The sequence below is a fragment of the Embiotoca jacksoni genome, unplaced genomic scaffold (assembly GCF_022577435.1).
Source record: "Embiotoca jacksoni isolate LCO1_2020_lvr unplaced genomic scaffold, fEmbJac1.0.p SCAF_38, whole genome shotgun sequence".
Taxonomy (NCBI): Eukaryota; Metazoa; Chordata; class Actinopteri; family Embiotocidae; genus Embiotoca; species Embiotoca jacksoni.
Window position 1 is genome coordinate 995,361 of NW_027185390.1, and position 22,748 is coordinate 1,018,108.

The following is a 22,748-nucleotide window of genomic DNA, read 5'->3' on the forward strand; positions in this document are numbered from 1 at the left end:
GAAAATATTTCCTTTCTAGGTAACATTTGCAACTTTCTCTCGTTTAAATAATCAAACACAACCGGAGCCAAAATCTACTTGAGACAGTTTGTTGGCTGCTACGTGGCAGAATTTCCAGTGTAAAAATCACCGTGATATGTTTTGATATAATCTGCCCACAAGGTATGTGAAATGTCTAATTAAAAACATTTGTATTACATGTTCTTTGAAGCATTTGGACTGTTGCACATGCGTGCCATTGCTTCTGCTGTGAACCATACAAGTTGGGGGTCACTGATGCGTGTCATCGCTCTATTCCAGAAGCTAGCAGTTCGAGCTTGGGCAGTAAAACAATCTGAATGAAGTCTCTAATAAGGAAAAGGAAGAGAGCTTTAGCTTTGTTTGAACTTACTAATGGAATAGATTTTTAAGTTTTGTTACCTTCGGGTGTCACCCTGGCGCTTTTTGGCAGTTTTAAGGTCCACACTGAAAACTGTAGGCGACCTTTGCTGTCAGCAGTAGGAGAATCCACGAAGATCAGGCAAGCCATGTTCCTAAAAGAAATAATAAAAACAATCTCAGAGAAATACATAGATAGTTAGATACACAGTTCATAATCAAAGACAATGATTTGTGACTGCATCATCACACTCTCAGGAGTAGACCATATTATTTAGTTCAACGACTCCAATAAAAGTCTAATCTTAACAGCAAAAAAGCCATAAAGTGGTGATACAGACATCCATTTCTTAGCAGGTGATACTGACTATCTGAAATCTAAAACATGCAGCATTCTCTGTGTGAATATATTTTCTCTTGGCCATGCTTTAGGAAACATAGAGGCTTGAACTTGTGAATCTAACTGCAATCCACTTTCCCTTTCCTCCCTGAAATCCTCCCTAAGTTCCCTCAAAATGATGAGGCTGTGCCGGAGGAACGAGACCTTGATGGTTGGACATCTTTGGAACGCTCGCACCAATATTAATAATAATAATCACACAACCTGTGGTCCAAGATTTGCAAAGTTTCACAAAGTTAGAGATATCGTTTAGGTTTGATGGATTTTGTGGTTCTAGTGCAGCGAGAGTGCGGGGCTGGTGGATTTTAATGTAGCTCGAGGAGTCAAACATAGGCTGTCATCATACTGTTGCAAGAGCCTCGATTAAAACACTGAAACTGTGATGGAATACAGGCGGATTTTCTTGGCTGAGAACAGTCGGTTCGGCATCTGTTCACAGCTGTCTTAAAGTTGGAGTGTGATCTCACAGCATCATTAAGGGCAGTGCAGAAGAATAATATTACAATACACACATGGTCATACACAAGAGAGGGAGTTTATAAATTGACACCAAAGAATTCATTTTAAGGTGGATTTCTTCTTCTCTTTAATCAGAGTAAGTTAGCAAACAGTTTTAGCAGAGTGACCTAAGATGGCTAACAAGGTTCCTGGTTTCCAAACATTCCTGATTTTGCTAAAGATGACCTCTGCAGTGTGTTCTCGTACAGGTTCCCTCCTGGGAGAAGCTCTGGATGTGTGCATGTGTGTCTGCAGGGGACTGTAGTTTGATTATGGTCCTTATTAAGCCTAATGGGCCTGCTTGTAAACATCCTACTGACTGTATTCAGGGAAGGTTAATAGAAAAAGGTGTTATAATCTTTGTAACTGTGACACCATTTTCCACTGTCCTTTGAACTTAAAAAACAAATGATCAAGCAATTAACTGAGAAAGTAATGAGCAGATTTCAACACATTGAAGTTGTTGCAACACGATTTAAAATGTTGATACTAGTAAATGTGATGATATCACATATAAAAGACACAGGGGACATTTTTCTGCATTGAGTACCTTTACTATTTGTACTTTAAGTACATTTTGCTGACTGTACTACATTTACATTCTCAGTGCAGGACTTTTATGGCTTATTACTCTATATTGCCTACTACTTTTTCTTTTTACTTAAGTAAAGCTCCGAGTACTTCTTCCAATACTGTTTGTATTTGCCACTATGAATGTACTACAAACTCAGAGCAAGGATTGTGTGCAGCTGAAGCACACCTTTTAGCCCATCAGCCAAGCACATGAAGTTCGGAGGCCCACAGGAGATGACATTAACTAGTGCCTGACAAAGACACCTCAACATACTGTCTAATGTACGTGAAAGAATATTTCAAGCCCCTTCTCATCTGTGCACAGAAACACAATACCTCACAGGGCAATTTATTGACAAGGTTCCATAATATTCTGTTGAAAAGAACCACATGAAACAGCGGGGGGTTGTTTGGCAGCGTTTCGCTTTTAGCAATCTCACGTCTCCTTTGGGATGTTTTCTCAACAATGGAGGAAAAAGAGAGCGGTCTGAAATAGAGACGACTGAAAAGTAAACATTCATTTCCGTGGCCAGAATCTCGCTGTCTGTTGCCGATTAGACCTTTTACTTCAGTGAGAGAGCAGCAGTTTTAAGTTACTTTTTGTGTGTGTGAATGTGCCCTCGTGTGGTGTGTGTGTGTGTGTGTGTGTGTGTGTGTGTGTGTGTGTGTGTAGGCGGGGGGAGAGGGGTGGTGAGGTGGATGATCTAATTGTGCACTTTTGGTTCTGAAGGCAAAAAAATGGCCATCCCCTTGTGTATTTGTGTGTGTTTGTATTACACTGACCTCCATGTCCACTAATGGCCTCTGTAATGTGGTTTGTCATGGGCCAGAGGGGAAGCATGGATAAGATTCTCTCACTGTGTTTTAAGTTTACAACTTCCCATTTATGTATTCGTCTCAATCACTATAAACACTGGTGATGTGATACTCGCAGAGGGTGAAAACGTTTCGCAACATCTCAAAAACACACCTCTCTTTGTCTAATCTTGGAACAGTTGCAGAAAGATAGATGCTGAAAAAATAGTTTCGTTGACCCCACATCAATTTTAAACTTGCGTTTTTTAGAAAGTGAGAAATGTGCAACAAGAAAAGTAGCAACATTTATTTTCCATGCATCTTGCAGTTAAACAACCATTTACAGCAGCATCGAGTTTAGAGTATCTGATCCAATCTAACAAACCACGAGGAGACTGTCTTTCAGCAATTATTACATGAAACCAACATTAATAAACAACTACTGTTGTAATTTTGGCTGGAATTTCTGTAACAATAACTATGTGCAGCTCAATTACTGTGATCTGTTAAGTGTGACACGTTTTAATGAGCATAAATGCATTTTGGACTTCCAATTAAAGTACAGATTTATGCCATTTACAGGACAGTAATCAACCCTGGGTGTGTACTTGAACATAATTGGAAATAATATACACAATGCATTACCTTGCTGGTTAGCGTTGTGTTGCATTGTGGCAAAAATTCGGCCCTTTTTAACACTTTTACTCGACAACCTGAAATTTGTTTGTCCTCAACATCTGTCATCTTGTTTAGAAATTAATCTAATCACCTGAGTGCTTGTGTTTATTGCCCAAGCTGACTTTCCTGTAGCGTTGTCACCATCTTTCCAGATCTCAGCGATCACTTTGGTGAGCACAGTATCATCATAATTTACAGGACCGATGGGCAAAACTCCTAAAATGAGCCTCTGAGTTTTTAATAAGCCAGGTATACCATTTAATTTCTGCAAACTACGAGCTTCAATATTATAGTTAAAAGCCTCAAATCATCTTCACTTCATTGTTATTAATGCAGACTTGTAATATGATATGATATAAAATTCATGAAGAAGCTTTTCTGTCCTGATATTTAGCTCAGGGTTATGGATATAGGTTGAATGTCTGTCTTCCAGTGTGTGTGTATGTGTGCATGCAATAATCATGAGGCATATCTAAGGGGATACTGCATGTTCATATCCTGTCCAGCTGCTGAAAAATGAGCCCAAAGGAATAAAATCCAATTTTGTTTTTTTTAGATTTTATCAAACTGTATTTTTGATCTGAATGTCTGCTTTTGAGACTTGGTTTGAAACTGGAGTTCAGCACAAGACATCATACAGCCCTCACACACTCATTAGAAACTTTGTTATTTCTCTCAGCCTTCACTCTCTCTTCTGTGTGTTTTAATTACTTGTGTGTACGCAGAGCGTTTGACCTTGGTGTCATGCCTCCCATTGCATGCCTATGTATTCCTGAATAAAACTGTTTCATGCTGCGTTTAGCAAGGATTAACTGAACGTTCCAGCTCACACATGCAGGATTTAGGCTACTCTGAGGGCTAAGACATAGGAGAATTAATACCTGTAACTGTGCACGCTTTTTGTGCATGCGTGTGTGTGCGTGTGTGTGTGTGAGAGATTTTACCTCGCATACTTATCAAGTGTCAAATACTTGGAAAACTAGTCTAAATAATCCATGGATTTGGAGAAATTGTGGATGTTGCTTGGTGCACCCCCTTCTCTCGTGTGTGTGCGTGAGCCTCCTTCAGTGGGGAGGTTTAGGGAATTATTTATTTGGAATTCCAGGTCAGCGCTGCATGCCGAGGCCCCGGGGCTCCTATTGAAAGAAGGCTGACTACTGACTGAGTGACCCCCCAACTTCCTCTCCCTCCCTCCCTTTGTTTTGCTTGGTTTAATTTACCCTCAACAGAAGCAAACTCATCCTTTTGTTGACTTTGTTGACTAGATTTCATATTCTTGCAAACCCCATTCTCTCTAATCTCCAGCTAATGCTAAATGCAGAGGCTGAAGCACAGAAAGTAGAGCTTGATTTTACTTTTAGGGAAACTCAGACCAAGCAGGGATCCCAGCCTGAGTCTGTTGGACAGGTCCAGGTTCGTCCTTCCAAAGACTACACTGAAAGCATGCAACAATTTGTTCCCTAACATGAAGGTTCCTTTGAACTCTCCTGCCTGAGGAGCTGAGGATGGCGAAATCAGTCTCATGTTTCAAACATCTGCAAAATACTCCCTTTTTATAGGCAGTAGTTTCAATAGGTTCTACCTGCTCTCCTAACGTTTTTAATGACCTACCATTATCAGGGCAAAACCCAACAGGGTCAACATGTAGATAATAAAAAAATAAATAAACTCAGGGGTCATATTAAAAGAGCAGCATCTTCGGATAATTAATCTTTTCCTTTTCTAACACGACATGCCTTTCCTGCTATTACCACTCCTAAATAAAGTCAACATTGCCATTAAACTTGCTGACTACTTTGAGATTTCCAAGAGACTATAAAACATTTTCAGCCACTGAAAGCCACTAGTAAGGTCCAAATCAGGGGATTAAGTTCATTTTCAATTCACCTCTTTATTTCCCTGATGTATTTCTGAATTATTTGGCCAATAAAACACATGAAAACTTTAAAATATGTGCATCACTACTCTACTACAGGTTTAGTCCAAAATTCAGAGCTAATCAGTTCACTGTAATATCAGACAAGGGAAAAACAGACGCTGCGACCACTAAATGTTGAGCCCGGTATCAAGCCAAAGCACGCAGTACACCGGTCAGTGTCACGTTTTGCCTCGCCGAGGCGTAAAAAGAACATGCATGTATGAAAAGGGAGGGAGACAGATCTTTGGTGGATGAATAGATCCACCACGGAACCAAGTTACCAACATAATGAAATGCATTCAACTTACAACCAATGCTAAGCAATTTATGCAATAAAGTAGCATTACATACGTAAAATGACTCATTCTATCTCAAACCATGACCTTTTCCTCATTCTAACCAAGTAGTTTTGGCACCTAAACCTAACCAAATTGTTTTTGTGTCACATTTAGCCCAAACCATGATCTTTTCCTAAACTTAACCAAATGCTTCTTGGAGTCTAAATCTAAAGAGCCTTACGTTTCATGCCCAGATGACGCAAAACGTGACATGCGTTCCTCTTCTGGACTGATGGGTTTACTACGAGCTTTGGTGTTATGGGTTAAAATGTTGGAAATCCTCCTTTGATTCCCCCACAACAGCTCCCATGAAAACACTGATCTCACTTCAGAGTGAGCCATCCTCTTCCCACTATCTGCTGGGAGTAAACTCAAACACCACTGACACTAAATTCAACTGGAAATGTCTTGGGGACTGTCAACAAGGCAACACTGATTTGTAATTTGATCTTGTAACTAAGTACAACATAAACATTTCCTCCTCTTTTATTTGGCCATAAAGCACGGAGAAGAAACAGAGAAGTGACAACCTGAGGAGTCAGTCAGCTGCATACCTCTGCTGCAAGTTTCTTCGAGGGGTCAATAGGTCAGTCGAATGTGAGTGACAGTTATTATACAGATACTGTGCACGTCTTCATATAAACTGAACACATCTCCTGCGTGACTGCTTCCCTCAGCAACCTCTATGAAAGCAAATCCTTGTCATCCAAGTATACAAATCAACATGACTCCAGTCACTGATAAGCAAAGTGATTTAAAGTGGAGGATCCCCCTCTTCACCTCACCTCTGCCCCCCCCCCCTCCCCCCACAACTCTGTCAGACAGTGAGGAAGCAAAACAGAATGAGACAGCAGGCATTTTAGACACAGCCGGAGCTGTGCAGCTAAAAATAGAAAAATAGCTCAGCAGAGGAATGGATCGACATGCTCAAGTTCCAGGAGTGAAACGGGGAGAGGCATATTAGTTGCAGGTGTGTGTGTGTGTGTGTGTGTGTGTGTGTGTTTGGGATTGGTCAGCTCATGTACTTATCTCCAGTTAAACTGTGATATAAGTTCTCAAAGTAAGTGCAGCTTTATGGTGCAAAGTTTGTGTTGACAATGTTGGGAAACTAATTCTACAAGCTCTGAAGCATTCGTTTATCAGAGGAGCATTATATTGAGAACACTGACTGAGAATCAGCATCTCAGAAGGTCATAATGCCATCTAGTGGGTACTCTCATTTATGCTTTAATTAATACAAACATGGCAACAAGACAAAATGTTGTGAATACATTTTAAGAGTGCTTAATAAAAGTGTCTGCTGTAAAATGAGTTAGGATCTTACAGTGCTTATTGGTGAAAGTAGTTAAATTGTTATGTGAAGAGATGTTGCAGGAGATAAACTCGAATAAAAGCCAATGATTGTACATTTTGATGCTCAAGAGACAGTTGAAGAGTGTACAGTGGACGTAGTTGAAGAGTCGGTTAGTACGTATGCAGTAACCGCAGATAAAGAGTGAAATGAAGTTTAATGAGGAATTATCTTTGAATTATGATTACAAGTAAAATAGCACATCATTTGTCTGTAGTATGAACAAATAAATATAAATACAATTCTTTTATATCTCGAGTTTTCCTCGGATAAACATTGTTGTACATTGTTGTATGTACAATCATTATATATATACTGTAAACCTTGTTCCCTCCCCATACAGATCTAATACGAGTTCTGTGAGTCTCATTAGTAATAAATAAATGATATTCAACCTCAAATGACATATTATCAACCCTATTGGTGCAAGGCTGGCAAAATGTTTGTGTTATTACAAATTTATAGTAAATGTACTGTTAGATTTAGCCAGCAGAGTGCGCCAGTGAGCTTCTACTAAATCTTCCAGGAGGTGGACGAACTTTATCTTGGGTTTCTTTCACACGCACACACACACACACACACACACACACACACACACACACACACACACACACACACACACACACACACACGCACACTCACACAAGTGATGAATCCCAGTAAAAATGTGGGTGGGCTGCACTGTGGTCAGTCACAGCTGCACACATCTGTCTCCTCAGCCTCTTTATGTCATAAGTGTCTTAGAAAAACATCACAATGGCTGATACCAGCTGCAGTCGGAGGATATTTCAAAGCGCTGGGGCCAAATAAATACTGATTAAAGCACTGGACAGGGAGGAAAAGCCAACAAGCTGATGCTGGTTCCTGAAACATGTAAACTTTCTAAGAATGTTTCACAGCCCTAAAGCATTTATGAACAGTCCCCATTTACTTATTGTTAAAACTATTCAACCAATAAAACCTGGTAAATGTGGGCATGGATTATTATTGTTACACACATGCTGAGTATTCTCATAAGAAAACTCCAGTGGAGCGGAGTTGTTTGTACTGTCACCAACACCCACATATGCACATACACCCCCCCACTCCTCCACACACGCACACATTTAAACATAACAATGTGTGTTTGCACTGCTTTAGTAGGGAACAGCGTCACTTCCAAGCAGGGATCATATTCTCTCCGGCAGCGTACCTTCCCAGAACATCCATGTGTGTGTATGGGAGAGGCAGTGTGTGTGTGTGTGTGTGTGTGTGTGTGTGTGATATTAGTTTTTAGTCCCCAGAAAAAATAAAATAAATGTTGGCCTGCTTTGTGGACTTTTGGAGTGGTAAAGCAGGATTTTGGATTTGAGTAAAAATGAAGATTAAACCTGCAATTAATTTACTTCTCCTAATAAACAGAGGGTCCCTTTACGACTTTGTATGGATGATTGTTATTGCATGTGAGCCGTTCAGCTCAGGAAGAGTTTCACCTTTCAAACACCTGCCATCAAGTAGGTCTTTTCTGGAAAACTTCCAGCAGAGCGGGATGTGATGCATTTTACGTTTCCAGTAGCAGTTTGTTTGGAATAAACAGAAGAAGACATGGCTGGCTTGAATGTCGAAGAAAAAACCAAAAAAACCAAAAACGCTGATATGTGTCACCTTTGAAATAAGAGCATCATTCACCTTTTCATCCTCTATCCTCCACTTCGCTTTAGCTCATCACTCTGTCTGTTTTATTGCCTCGTTGTCACTGTGCATCATCTTCCAACCTCATCATCGGCACTCAGCTCAATAGAAAGCAGATGCTTTGTCTTATAGTTTCACATCTTATCTACCTGTTTTTGTCTGCTACGCTCAACCACTTAAAATGAAGATTAAGGGCTGAAAAAAAGATGTAGCAGGCCAGATGTAAATTGGGACACAAAAGAATCAATGGAGGACGATGACAGGAGACAATCGGTTCAAAGAGATGAACTCTACAGCTGTCTTTTCCACACTGACTGTGCTTAATAATGCTAACAGTGAGGTGTGTCAGTCTGGTTTCCCGCTGAGAGCTGCAATTTGCCTTAATTTGCCCTAATTGGAGGAGGGTTTCTCTGCTGCGGAGCTGCCAAGTTTAAGTGCGAGCGTGAGAAAAGGACACGTCCGCTGGGGTGCCGATACGAAGCAGAGAGACGTCCACAGAGCGAGAGACGGAGAGAAAGTCGAAGGGGAGAAAGAGAGGGAGAGAGAGTGAGGGGGCAACTGAGGGATGAGGTGAAAACACTCACAAACACACACCTGGGTTGGATTAGCTCGGGCAAGCAGGGAGGCTGTGTGTTAATGGAGATTTAATAGGCTCTGAAATGACTTACCGCAGTCATACAGTGTGTGTGTTTGTGTGTGTGTGTCTGTCTATGTGTGTGTGTGCAGTGTGTGCTTGAATGTGTATTTTTTGTAATGTTCCCTTGCATGCTTTTTGGCTTTACAAAGTTATTAAATTGTTCCATGTTGCTTGGTGTTGACAGTGGAGACAGTCAGCTATTGAAAAGCCAACACACTGAGCAATCATAACAACACAAAATTGATGTTTAGATTTGGTTCATAGGCTCTGTTTACAGAATTGACTCAGGAATCTACATTGGGATGAAGGAGGCTGGCTCACTGTACGTCACTATGGTGTGGTTCTGACTGACACTGGACTTTTTCAACACATGCTCATAAGACACAATTGGCCAATATCCACACACTCTCAAAATATCCTATATGAGCATCAACAGCACCAATATGTCCTCACACTGAAATGACAGAATAATTCCACGACTGGACAGTCATAGACTGTATATAAGAATAAATGTAGTTTGCAGGTCTGAAAAACAGGGTGTGAAAGCAGCTGAGAAGAATGATGCAACTGCACAGAATTTGTTTCTCTTCTGCTTTTGTTTCAATTCATTTTTCAAGGATTTCTAATTCTAACTCTGCAGACTCTCCTCTCTGGCTGCGAGGCTCCGTCTGTTGCCACGACAACAACTCAGTAATGTAAACACCGCCGCTGACCCTGGCTGTAGGAGTGAGAACAAAGCAAGCATCTTTCTCAAGCACAAGCGTTAAGAGATAGTTTATACGTTCAGAGGCTCTGACGCAGTCGGCGCAAGTTCTCGACAATGGAAAAATCAAACACGCGGACGTTGGACTGAAATTATAAATAGTGTCGAAAATAGCAATAAAGATGTTGATAAGTGCAAAACGTCATTCACCTTAAATATCCCTCACATCCAGGCTGACATTATGGCAGTATAATGTTAGGCAGAGGAGTGATTGAGAGGGGCTACTTACAGGAAATATTTACATTTCTGAGTGGCTCAGCACCACAAGTTCAGCAATGATTTCTTTGTAAAACATGTCACCTCTGAAGGCCTCAGCACATCTACTGTAACTGTAACTCTCAAAAAACAGTGGAAAAAAAAAAAAAAAATCCAAAATAATCCGAAAATGATTCTGATATGGGAGGGTAAATACAACAAATGCAAGAAAGGGCTTAAATATCAAGAATCATTGCTGAAGTCCATCGAGAAAACTACACAATTAGGAATGATTCATGACTAACAGCTCCTTTTTGACTCAAAGTCAGTTATTCAGTCAGTTATGTCAAAAAAAAAATAATTTGTATGTTACTTGTATAGCATGGATTTCTAATGATTGGTGCAAGCAGCAGAGAAAATTATTTTGAAACAAAGCTTAGAGCCTGAGAAAGTGATAATCATGGATAAACTGGCAGGTTGCAGGATTAAACTTTTTGTCAGAAACACAAAATCTGACATGGATCACTATCAGTTATGCCGTGTAATCTGTGTCAGCAACAAACGCACGTATAAAGGTGAAAAAAAAGAAGTTATATCCTTCGTCCTCAGTCTTTGTTGCAACTCAGCAACAAGAATGTATCTCTACTTATCATGCAGTGTACATAAACTATTGAAACATGGCAACTGAAAGCCTGGTTGACAATTTGGCAACCATTTACTTTTCTGCCGAGGTCAACTTCGTGAATGCCTTAATTGAATGGACAAGTACTCCCCCTCCAACTCCAAGTCCAACTCCCTCTCACACAGACACACAACAAAAGGAGTGTGTTTAAAGCTGCATATCAGCTGTACAGGTTACAACAGGCCATCACTTATTTCATGGTTAAAATGACCCAACAGAAGGAATAACTAGTGCAAACCCAGCAACACTGTGTGTGCGTGTGTGTGTGTGTGTGTGTGTGTGTGTGCGTGTGTGTGTGTGTGTGTGTGTGTATAGCATGATATGAGGTGGTGGGAGTGTGGGTGGAGCCAACAGGGGAGTCGAGCTTGGACTCCTGCTGCATTCCAGAGACAGAAAAAGAGATGGGATGGATCTGTCAACCCCCACCTCTTGTCTTTCTTTCCTCTTCATCCTACGCCTCCACCCAAACACACACACACACACACACACACACACACACACACACACACACACACACACACACATTTATTGCCTGCTAAAGCTCATGTTAAACCATATGACAATACCGTATGGGAAATTAAAAACCTTTGCGTTTGAGTGTACGTGTGTGTAAAAAAGCTGGAGTTTACGCTGCTCTTCCAAATTTAGATGTTTTAGTGGTCAAATCCAAATTGAAAGAAAGTAAATGTTTCAACTAATAGTAGACACGATCTATTGGAAGAGTTCTTTTAGGACAAATTGTTAAAGCAGCTCAACAATTTACAAGTGGAGCATACCAAACTGCTGCAATAATAATGGGAAGACATCCCAGCTTTAAAGTGCCTGTTTTTTGTGGGAGGATGGCTGGTATGTTAACTTGGGGAAGGAGGAGATCATTCACAACAAATACCACAAAAAGACCAAAACCAATGATTTATCCCCAACTGATAAAGTTATTTCATGCCTGCTGCTTTGGATCCACTCTCTAAAGCTCTAAATATATTGTATATTAATCCGCACATTAAAATAGTCACAGGCAAACACCACTTCCTCCCGTTTGAGTAAAATTTGCTAAACAAATATAGTGGCTATTTGTTTTTGGAAAAAAAAACCGCAGTGTATATGTTACCCAATTTAAAACACACACAAACATAACATGAACACGATTAATAATAACTGATAGCATAACATCAACCTTCGCCATTAAGAAATGAAAATAAACATAAAAATCCACCATGTATTGTCTTGTTAACTTTTGTGCACAGTGCTGACACTTAAAAATAAATGCTAAAGACTCACACAGTGTGTAAATGTTTAATTCAGCTTGTACTAGTGCTACTTGCAATTGAAAAGGGAGAACCGAAACCGACAATTGGACATTCACACATTTCATGCTGTGATTGGCCAGCTGTGCAGAGGTTAGGTAAGAGCCAGGGTATGATCTTCTTTCTCAAGCTCCCATTTGCTTTCTTCTCACGACTATTTCGACAGCACTACACCTGCGGGTGCGAAACTGAACACTGCAGAGATTTTCTGAAAATGTAATCCCCTATATGCACTTTTTGATTTTTAGATGAGGTCAGGCATCATCCAAACCAGTTCTCTTTCCAGTATAACCCGGCCCTACCGCTGTCCAACACTTCTACATCCCTGCAGAAGTTTTAAAAAAAGTAGTTTGTGGGAATTTAGCAGCAGAGTATTTCATACGGAGTCAATTTACTTCACAAATCAGCCACACGTTATTGAAGAGGGCCTCCCATTCAGCTGGAGAGCTGCAACAAATTCACATTTTATCACTTTAAAGATAATGGTAATCCCATAGCATTACACTGAAACTTATGTGAGCTTTATAAATCACAGGTTGAGGAAACAGTATGTAGCACAGAAGTTAATGATAGTGAGCATACGGTTCATGGATGTTTTCTCTGCTCACTCAATTCAAACCGCAGTCCTGTAGTGAATTTGTGTCAATTTACTGCACATATGTTCAAATAACTCAAATGGAATCATATCTCTGATGAAGCCTGGTATTTTGCTGACAGTTAAGCAAAGACTTCATAGCTCCATGTTTGAACGGATCAACATTTTATTTGTCTTTCAGCCGTATCATCAGCAGAGGGATAAAGACATCACTGTCGCTCGTGAACAGAGCGTTACTCGAAGGCCTCTGTGTTTACACTGCAGACTAAATATTTAGACCGCGAGCTGACAAGAACTGAGGCTGCTCATTCTGACTCGGGTAAAAGGTCCGATTTGCTTCGGGCCAGGTAACTTACACACGGCACACATCACACACGTCCACATTCTGTGTATACACCTATGCAAACATGTACCGGACATAGTGTGTCTGCAGATTCTGTGGCTGCTGCAAAGTAGTAAAGGAAATGCATATTGGAATAATGTGACGAATCCAAATACACACAAAAACTCTCCTAAACACAGATGAAGGGTACGTCCAAGCGATGTCCCTGGTGCTCATTCGTTTTGGCTTTAAGGGTTGAGCTGAGTTCATAGACCACTCAAGGCCTGACCAAAGACAGAGGAAACACTAAAAAACACGAAAGAAAGAAGACACTGAAAAAAAAGAGATGATTACAAATACACAGAAGGAATACGTGGCAGAGAAAGAGATACGACTCCAGGGAAGAAGGGGGAGAGACGGGCAGAGATTCAGGGAAATATTTCAATCTAAAAGAGCCCTCAGATGATGTGTTTCAGAATATCTTTTCAAAGATATCTTATTTTTTCTTGGTCAACAGCTGCGCTATTATAAGTACAGAATGCTGTGACCTATTCTAGCATCAGGGAATATCTGAAAATGTATGAGATGAACTGATTTGCATTGGACACAAGCGGGATGGTGACCAGATTGAGCTGATTATCATAGAAAACAAGCAGAATAATAAAGGCAGTTGAAGCAGTGTGTTACTCTCGGCCAATCATTGTCTGATGTGGTGCTTGTGTGATTTCATTTAAAGTGGACAAAAACACGAGAAAATAAAAAGCATGGAGGCAGGTGATTGGACGAGCCCTCGCCTATCACTCAGGGTACAAACTATACAACTGTATATAGATTTATTTTTATGATCATTTCCCCTACGTATACACCTGACAACAGGGGCGTATAGAAAACAACATCATATACGGCTTGTGATCGAAAGACCTAATCCACTTATGTCACACTAAGCAGGTAGTGAGTGTGATATTTGCCAGAGATGTCTTGCTAATCTTACTGCGGATGTTCGTATCGTCCGATCCATCATGATCCGGATCAGATTCCATGTTTGGACGGATTTGGGAAGTTGCCATTTCCAATCAGGTTCTTTTGGGGGAAGGATGTAAGCTCTGGTTGGTGCCACTCGAATTCTGGCCAATGATAAGAAAGTGGGGTTTCAGAAAGGTGGGCCTTAAAGACACTGAAGTTAAAGCAGCTCGTTTTAACGGAGGATGAGCTGACGAAGGGCCAGTATGAAATAAATAAGATGATTTTTTTTTGCTTAAAGAAAAATCCAAACCAAAAAAAATACGCTCATCGGACAATTAAGAGACATACTTAGCTTAGCTTCACACAGCCAGTGAAAACAAGGGGAAACAGCTAATCTGGCTCTGAGTAGTTTCTGGATTTGCCTAATTGGTAGGTTTGCCTGGGTCATTACTTTAAACTCAGTCCAAACATCCATTCTTCCAAATGTCCCACGGTGGTCATTAATAGATCTCGACCAATCCATGATGGCAGATTCATACACACAAAAGCCTGTGTGCAAATACACACGCAGGCAGCACAAAGTGTTTGGACAAATGTGCCGAGAGAGACGCCATCCTTCAGAGAGGCTGAGCCAACACACTCACGTCACATCACTCAGTGGATATTTTAATTCCATTATTCCAGCTATTCCAAACCCTCTTCTCAGGCGTCTCTGGAGATTTTCTCACAAGAGAGAGTCTCCTCAACGGCTGCTCTGTGATTTTACTCAGAACTGAACCCTGCGCATCAGGCAGAGCTGTCAGTGACAATGGAGAGAAGCGAAAAGGAGTTTTTGTTGTTGTGGGTCGCTTGATGTATTCGAGCAGGCGTTGAGCCGGTGTTTTCTTAAGTCCTGCCACCTTTCATTAAAGACAAGTTCTGGAATTTGCAGGAAGGCATCCAGGTTTTTTTTTTTAAGTTTAAGAGAGAGAGAAGAGATGTACTATTGACTGATACTGAATAAATTTTGCACTCAGATACTCGAGTGAATACGTTTTTTCCTCCTAAAGTTGTGGCATATTTTGACCCGTAATTATTTTTTTTTTAGAATATGTTGTAAGCCCAACCATTGTTTAATATGAAGAAACCCAGACAATCCTGTGACTTTGTATCCCAAATCTAAGCTGATGTTGATGTCATGTCGCTCGCTGTGTTTCCCATAATGACCCAGACGCTTTCCCTGTGGTGCCATGGCAACAAGTCCAGGCTATTTTCTGCTTTCCTGTTGCCAGCGAATGCTTTGCGCAGCACAAAAATACCCAAACCTCAGCAAAATTTTTCCCACGTTATTTAACACCGTTGTTTTCTCAACAGTTTAGTGTCATGTGACAGAAAGTTGGGGTGCATTTGTCCAAACTACAGTTGGCAGAACAAGATTGGTCAGACTTTCACAGATATTTTACATGACTGATGGTTTATAAGGCAGCCAATTATTGTGTTTCAATTCATGCATCATATTATACGCTGACGTGTAGACATACAAAACACATACACACACTGTCCCAGCAATACACATGTCCTTGTTATAGTGCTGTCCGGCACAGCGGGCGAGCTGAGACACCATGGCAACTGTTGTGGCAGAAAACATTAAAGAGGCGTGGGAGGTGGAGGACAGTGAGTGTGTTGGTGTGTGTGTGTGTGTGTGTGTGTGTGTGTGTGCGCGCATTAAGGTGGAGGAGAGGGAGCTGAAAGACGAAGTATCTGTACGTGGGGAAAAAAGCCTTTATCATGCAGACAATGATGCCATTGAGATGCACCTGAGGACCAATCAGGTTGTGTTTTTTCGTGCACATGCGCTCCTTCTGATCTGTGTCATTCGTCCTTAAAGGCATTTGAGAAATAAACAGATGAAATGGAAACACAGCACCATAACAAAAAGGAGGACACAGTGTGAGCAAATGCACCAAAGTTCAATAAATTGTTCTATTTAAAAAAATTAAATTAAGATAATAACACCCCCGCCGCTGTTGGTTCAGAAAGCCGCAGTGAGTCTCCTGACTTCTGCACGTGAGCACATTTCACTTGTCCTGGCGTCTATACACTGGCTGCCTGTTCAGTGTGGGATTGATGTTAAAATGTGATTGTTTGTGAATACGTGCTGAAATGGAGCTTATCTATCTGACCTGTTGCACTCTGTCACCCTTTGTCGCACACTCAGGTCACAACACCTGCAGCTTTTTGTAGTTCCTGGATGAACAGCCTTCCCCTCCAAACCAACTTTACTACTAGTATTCAAATCTCGAGTGTAAACATATTTATTCTCACTGGCATTTCCATATTTAGGCCCTATTTCATTTTATTTCTATTTCTAGTACAACTATGAATCAATTTTAGGAATAATTGGGTCCCTTTGGGTATTATAATAATCATATCAAGCTTGAGATACTTTCCCACCATTGTGAAAGAAGTTGATGAAGTTCAAAATCTTTGCCTCTGATTTAAAAAAAATTTCTAAGGTGGATTTCCATTGTCCTGGGAAATAATCCTTAATAGATAAATTTGAGGATTTTAAGATAACAAAAACAAAAGACATTTCTGCTCCATTTCTGTCTTTAAAGTGCCAGACTATAATGTGGAAAACCTGCACAGCATTACTCACAGGAGGGAAAGTTGCCCACCAACCAAACACGCTGACAGCGCAGCAGGCGGAGAGACGGATAGATGAATCGAAGGGTGGAAGGTCAGATCAGCCGATATTTACGTAAGCAGAGACACAGACAGACGAGGCCAGACACAGATAAACATATCCAGAGATGAGCAGAGAGATCGAGACACGGACAGACCTCACAAACAAAAAACAGATTCCTTTTCTCTGTCTGTGATGACGTCACTGACAGTCAGGTAATGATAACACACCGGCTCAGAGGTACCGTGTGTGTGCTGACATGTAACACCTGCACCTGCACCTGCACGCACACGCGCACACACACACACATTCAGAAACACGTGCTGGATTCAATTTGTCTTGTGAACAGAAAATGTTCTCACTTTGACATGATAGCTTACTTTGATAGAAAAATGCCAACATGAACAACTGTGCCACTCCTATTTGAATCTTTTATGACTGGCAGCACTCATGATGAAGTGCTGCCCTTAAATCAATTTTTGAGATGTTGTTATAAGTTATAAGTTACCTTCAGCTACCCATTCAGCCCACTTACAGGTGACGGAGTCATCAGTACTGCTTTTCAGGGGAACAAAAACACATCCACTGTCTTCAGTTGCTTGGATTAAAATTTAAAAAAAAAAATCCACATTCCAACGCTGTCGTCTAAAAGTCAAAATGTACTGTTTCATTAAATGTCAAACATGATGCCAAACCAACTAACGGAAGTAAAAGAGACAAAGTAATTTATACGAGAGTGAATGTTGACATGTGAAGCAAGAGGTTCCTTATGTTTGGAGAACTCGGCGTCACAAAATAAACTATGAGCAAACACGACTGAAACTACAATAAGAAAGTATGCAGAAAATTGGAGAGCGTGTGTGTGCAAGTGTGTGTGTGTGTGTGTGTGTGTGTGTGTGTGTGTGTGTGTGTGTGTGTGTGTTTGCGAAAAGACTTTTACATCTTCATGAACGTCTGTTCAAGCTGAGATCACACAATTCTGATTAAACCTTTTACAACAGGATAAATCACTCTGTATCACACACTAGTTTTTAAATCTGGCGTTTGGTGAAACATTAACATGCTGGCCAGATAAATGCATAATGGGAATGCTCTATGTGCAGAGTATGTGCACCAGGGACTTAGGCCACCTGATTCGACATTGTATGGTGGGCCTTTGGGTGTGAAAAATGCATACGCAATTGCACACACATGATGCAAAGCTCCATCTGAGGTAAACAATTGAGGCTATCTCCCTCTTAAAAAGGTCTCTTCATATAAAGAATAGTGCAATATTTCTAGCATCAAAGTGGTTCTTCGTCAGGTGTAGGTGTAGCAAACAGACTCAGGTGTATTTCATTGGGGTGTGGAGTGATCCAACCCTGATTCAAGAGCTTTCCAACAAACCAACATACACTATATACACAGGAAAGGATTGAAAGTCAAACAGAAAATATCACAAATTCAAATTTGAATGCACAATGCCATTCTCATGAAATATTCCACACTAGCTATGCATTCTCTATTCATTTCACATTCTTCTGCTTTGTAAAGCCTGCAGGTCGGGGCCAAACATTCCCAGTGCAGAACAGTCCTGACCTGCCAGTCGCTTTAAGCATGCTCTAATGGAGGTGGTATGGAGATGAAAGCTACATGGCAACGCATGCGGGGCTAGTACCAAAAGTTCTTCACTTCCATCGCCGCCTGCCCCCCCCCCCCCCCCCCCCCCCCTCTCCCGTGCTCTCTGTCTATTGGCCCTGAAGAAAGACTGTGGAGGTTTAGGACAAGTGGGTTGGCCTGTTGAAAGAAGCATCCAGATTGAATCCAGACCCATGCCGTCGTCACTTTGTGTGCGCGCGAGTGTGTGTGTGTGTGTGTATGTCCTGTGTTTGTGGATGTTGAGTGATTGGTTCCTCTAAAAAAAACAAAAAAAAAAAACATCTCCTCTGCTGGATGAAGTTCGTCTCTGGAGTTCGACTGCGGTTTGAGACCCTTAGCGAGAGATAATTTGTTTGTTTGAGTGTGTTTGTGACTTCATTATTTACCTCCGAAGTGAAGGGGTGAACCCACGTTGCTGGAATAGCACTGTCTTTTTCTCTCTTACTTCTACACACACACACACACACACACACACACACACACACACACACACACACACACACACACACACACACACACACACACACACACACACACACATTCCCCAGTTGTGAGGTCATCCCCCAGAGCTGCTTTGTGCAGCTCCTGCTGTAAATTCGTTTGTGTGCCCAGTTTTTACCACCGCCCCCCTGACCCTCTCTTTCATTTTCTTTCTCTTACACCCGTTCTTAGTTCTGTCTCGAGAAACTAAGGTCAAAGTTCAACACCCAAAAGACGGAGAGGTAAAACTCATCCACAAGCTAATGAGCAGGCAAAGATGTGGCTACAGTGAATTGATCAACTTGGATTAATGTTTTTTATATCTTTGTTTTTGGTCAAATGTGATCAGCTGTGTCTGATTTAGCACCAGGTTAGGATGCCAGTAGAGTAAATTTAAATAGACCAATGTCAACAATCACAAATTTATCTCCAGAGGTCTTAGAATCTGTCCAGCAGGTGTTTTTTTTCGGCCCTCAAGAGACATCCTGCAAATCAGGCTGGCATGTGTGTCTTATGATAAATTAAACTAAGGTATATATCTCTGAGCTACTTTTAGACATTTGGACCACAGGCATAAAAAACTTAAGCATTTAGGAGTGTGCATTTTGAGCCATAAATGATCTATGTGGGTAACCTTGGCGACGGGATATTGTGGGGATGGGGAGCATCGGGGAAACAAGAGACAGTGCTGAGGTGCCCTATATTCTGTTGACATCGCATGATCTGCACATACAGGACATCACTAAAGTTATGAAAACCATGCATGAAGTTTACAGCACCTATTTGGAAAATTCAAACTGACTGAATAATGAAAGCGAGGTGGAATCATATGCGTGACGCAGCTCATCTAAATACCTCCATCGCAGCCTCGCAACATCTATTTTGTGAGTGTTTATTAAACATATCAAAGGCCTTGCAGTATTTTTCTCTGTCAGTCATTGGATCGTCTTAAAGCACTTTAACAGAATACTTTCCACTCGGGTGATTTCACGACTCTGGCATTCGGTTTTTGGAAGCGGGGCGCTGCACCTCCCCGAGCAAACGATGTAAACATTAGCGTTTCGCAGCTTGCAAAAGCATATAGCATATCGCGCTGGGATTATAGACTGGCCTCATGCGGCCCCTGTAAAATGATGTCGGTAATCTGTAGATGTTCGTTTAGTTTGAGAGTTGGTGTACAACATTAGAGGGCAATTAGGAGTAAAGGGAGATGATGATAAGCACCTAAATCGCTGTCTTCATTGTCACTTCTCTTGCTCAAAAAAAAAAATGCAAGCTGCTTTTCCTCTAGATCAACGTTTAATAGCAGGGATGTGACATATCAACACAGACAGGCCGAGCCAAGCTCAACAGCGGAAAATCCCGAGCGTGCTTTGAAATTGATATATGATCACACGCGGCCTCGTTTCAGCATCGTTTTAACAATTTCAAGATGATACGAGGAGTGATGGCCAACTCGGGGGCTGTGGAGAGTCGGGCCTCTTCTTTGCTGTGGCCTTCACAAAGAATCAAATAGAATCCTAACACGCAGCAGTAGCTGATTAATTGAAATATGCACGATTCATACGTGAGTGTCTGTCTGGTTCTCCTCCTCGCCTTCGGCCTTGTCCTAACTCTATCGCTGCTCTCTGCGTGTGTGCATGTTTGTGAGCCACGGGACCACAGAAACACCATCTTAGGAGACAATAGGCTCCTCCCACAGGACCATAAAACACAGTTCCTAACCCTACTACTGAACTTGACTGTTTTTAAAGGATGAAACAAATCCTTCTTATATCACTTTTACATTTTTCTCCTCCCTTCTATATTTCTGTTTCATCCTAAAAAAATGTACCTTTTTATTTGTTTGCACATAAACAGTAATTAGAACCATATGAAGACTTAAAGAACCTAACATATATCCAGATACAGTCCTCGAAATAATCCAAAGTGAAAGAGAGCTTGTGCAGGAAAAGTTGGAAACACAAAGCTTACACAAAAACCTAAAGGCAAAACAAACAGAATTACAGCAAATAAAAAAGGACGACAACAAAATAAAACAGAGGAGAAAGAAAACACATACAGGGAATTGAATATGGTTCTCCTGTCCACTGTGATATAAATGAATGGCTGCATTTGTTTGGAATAAATTATGAAAAATCTAACACAGAGTACAAACATGAACATGAAAAAAAAAAGACATTTTTATGGTGTAGTTTCATCATACGAAGTGCAGTGTCTGAACAAAATATTTTTGAGGTTATTAGTGAGTCATGTTTAGTCAGTAATTTTTTTTAGCAGGTGCTGATTAAATAACAAAAATCTGAATAAATTGAGGATTAAGGCATTTGCATATTTAAAGTAAAAAAAAAAAAAAAAAAAAAAAAGACTCACGATTTCCTCCTGCATCCTTGGCATTCTTCCTCATTCCAAACGCATGCAGATCAGGAAGTTTGTAAGCAGATAGAGACACATGTCTACCTGTGTAAAGATATGCTCCGGATTCCATATAACTCTGAAGCCATTTAACACAATGGACAAATGTTGAGAGTAAGTCATAAAGTAAACTGTCAGCTGCAGCTCATCACAATGGCCCAAATTTCAAAACCTCAAAACATCTTGATACAAGATGTGATAATCAGCAGTCTACTGTCTGCAAGAACAGGTTTTCTTTCACTGTAGTAACTTTATGACACATGATGCCTGTGTGAGATACAGTACAGCCTCTGGTCTTCAGTTTATCTGTTATCTGACAGGTATTAAAGTGACTGTTCCTCTGAACTTCTCTGCATTCTTTAAATGCTCACAGCACTGTCTGATAAGCAGAGAGGAGTGGAGTCCAGCTTCTTTCAACTCATTCACACTTTCTGTATATAAAATTAAGGAGAGGAGCCCACTGTCTTCCTCAACATAACTCCTCCCGCAGGGCAAAGCAAATGTTTTTTTTATTAGGTCTCACTATGTGTGCGTGCCTCAGGCCAGCTCGTATTTTCCAGCCACTGCGTCCTTGATAAAAGCGGGTTGTGCTCTATTTGCTTTGCGCTACTTCTGTTATTTATGAGGCTGCATGCATGCGTAGTCTTTTGACACAGATTTCCCAATGCTGGTTCCAGATCAAGTATTACACAAACCCACACGAGACTGTCCCTCCTGCACACAATCTCTCCCACTGGTGGACTGGTATTTACTGTCGCTCGTCAGAGCATATTTGAAAAGAGGCAACGCGCATAAACAGAAATTACTACAGATTTTTACAATGGAAGCAATCGATCACACTCTAGCCGCTCAATTCTCCCCAATGCGATTTATTTTCTAGGCTGAAAGCAGGCTGTTTGTCACTGCTGGAAGAAACCTTGTATCTCTAAAATATCAACTTTCCCAAGGATTTGTTTTTAGCTTGACTACCAGACATTTCTCAGTGTTTCCAGTGAGAATGTCAGAAATGAATCAGCTTTTAAAAACATTTTAAATCCCCTTAATTTATATGGAAATATCAGAATGGGTGTCCATTTTTCCCCCCATCAAACAACATTTTTCAAAGAGCAGTGAAGTTCTGACATCAGTCTGCATACTGCTTCCTCCTCACTCAGTTATAGTTCTGTACCATAAACTATCCACAAACAAAAATCCTCCCTGTGTGGAGTCTTTTTTCTGTTAAATCTTATCAACTGTGGAGTTCCATTTGTGGGACACTGACATGAAAACATTTGAGCAGCCCTGCTCTTGATAATCAAAAGCTTCTTCCACAGCTGGTCCTCCTCCTTCAGTGCCCCGCCTATCATTCTCTTCCTCTCCGATATTTTTCACCATCAACCACCCAGAGAAACTTTAAATAGCACAGGGGATTTTTGACCCGGCCTTCAAAATAAAAGAGTAATGCCTTCTCAAAGTAGAAAACACAAGTCACATGACAGGATGTGGTGAA

The 22,748-nt window shown here is 40.9% G+C and overlaps 1 protein-coding gene across 1 annotated transcript in view; it reads left to right on the forward strand.

The window, feature by feature from the left end:
* The window catches only part of LOC138208483 (rho GTPase-activating protein 6-like), a 61,714-nt gene that overhangs the window by 3,633 nt on the left and 35,333 nt on the right, over positions 1–22,748 (forward strand). The window lies entirely within an intron of this gene.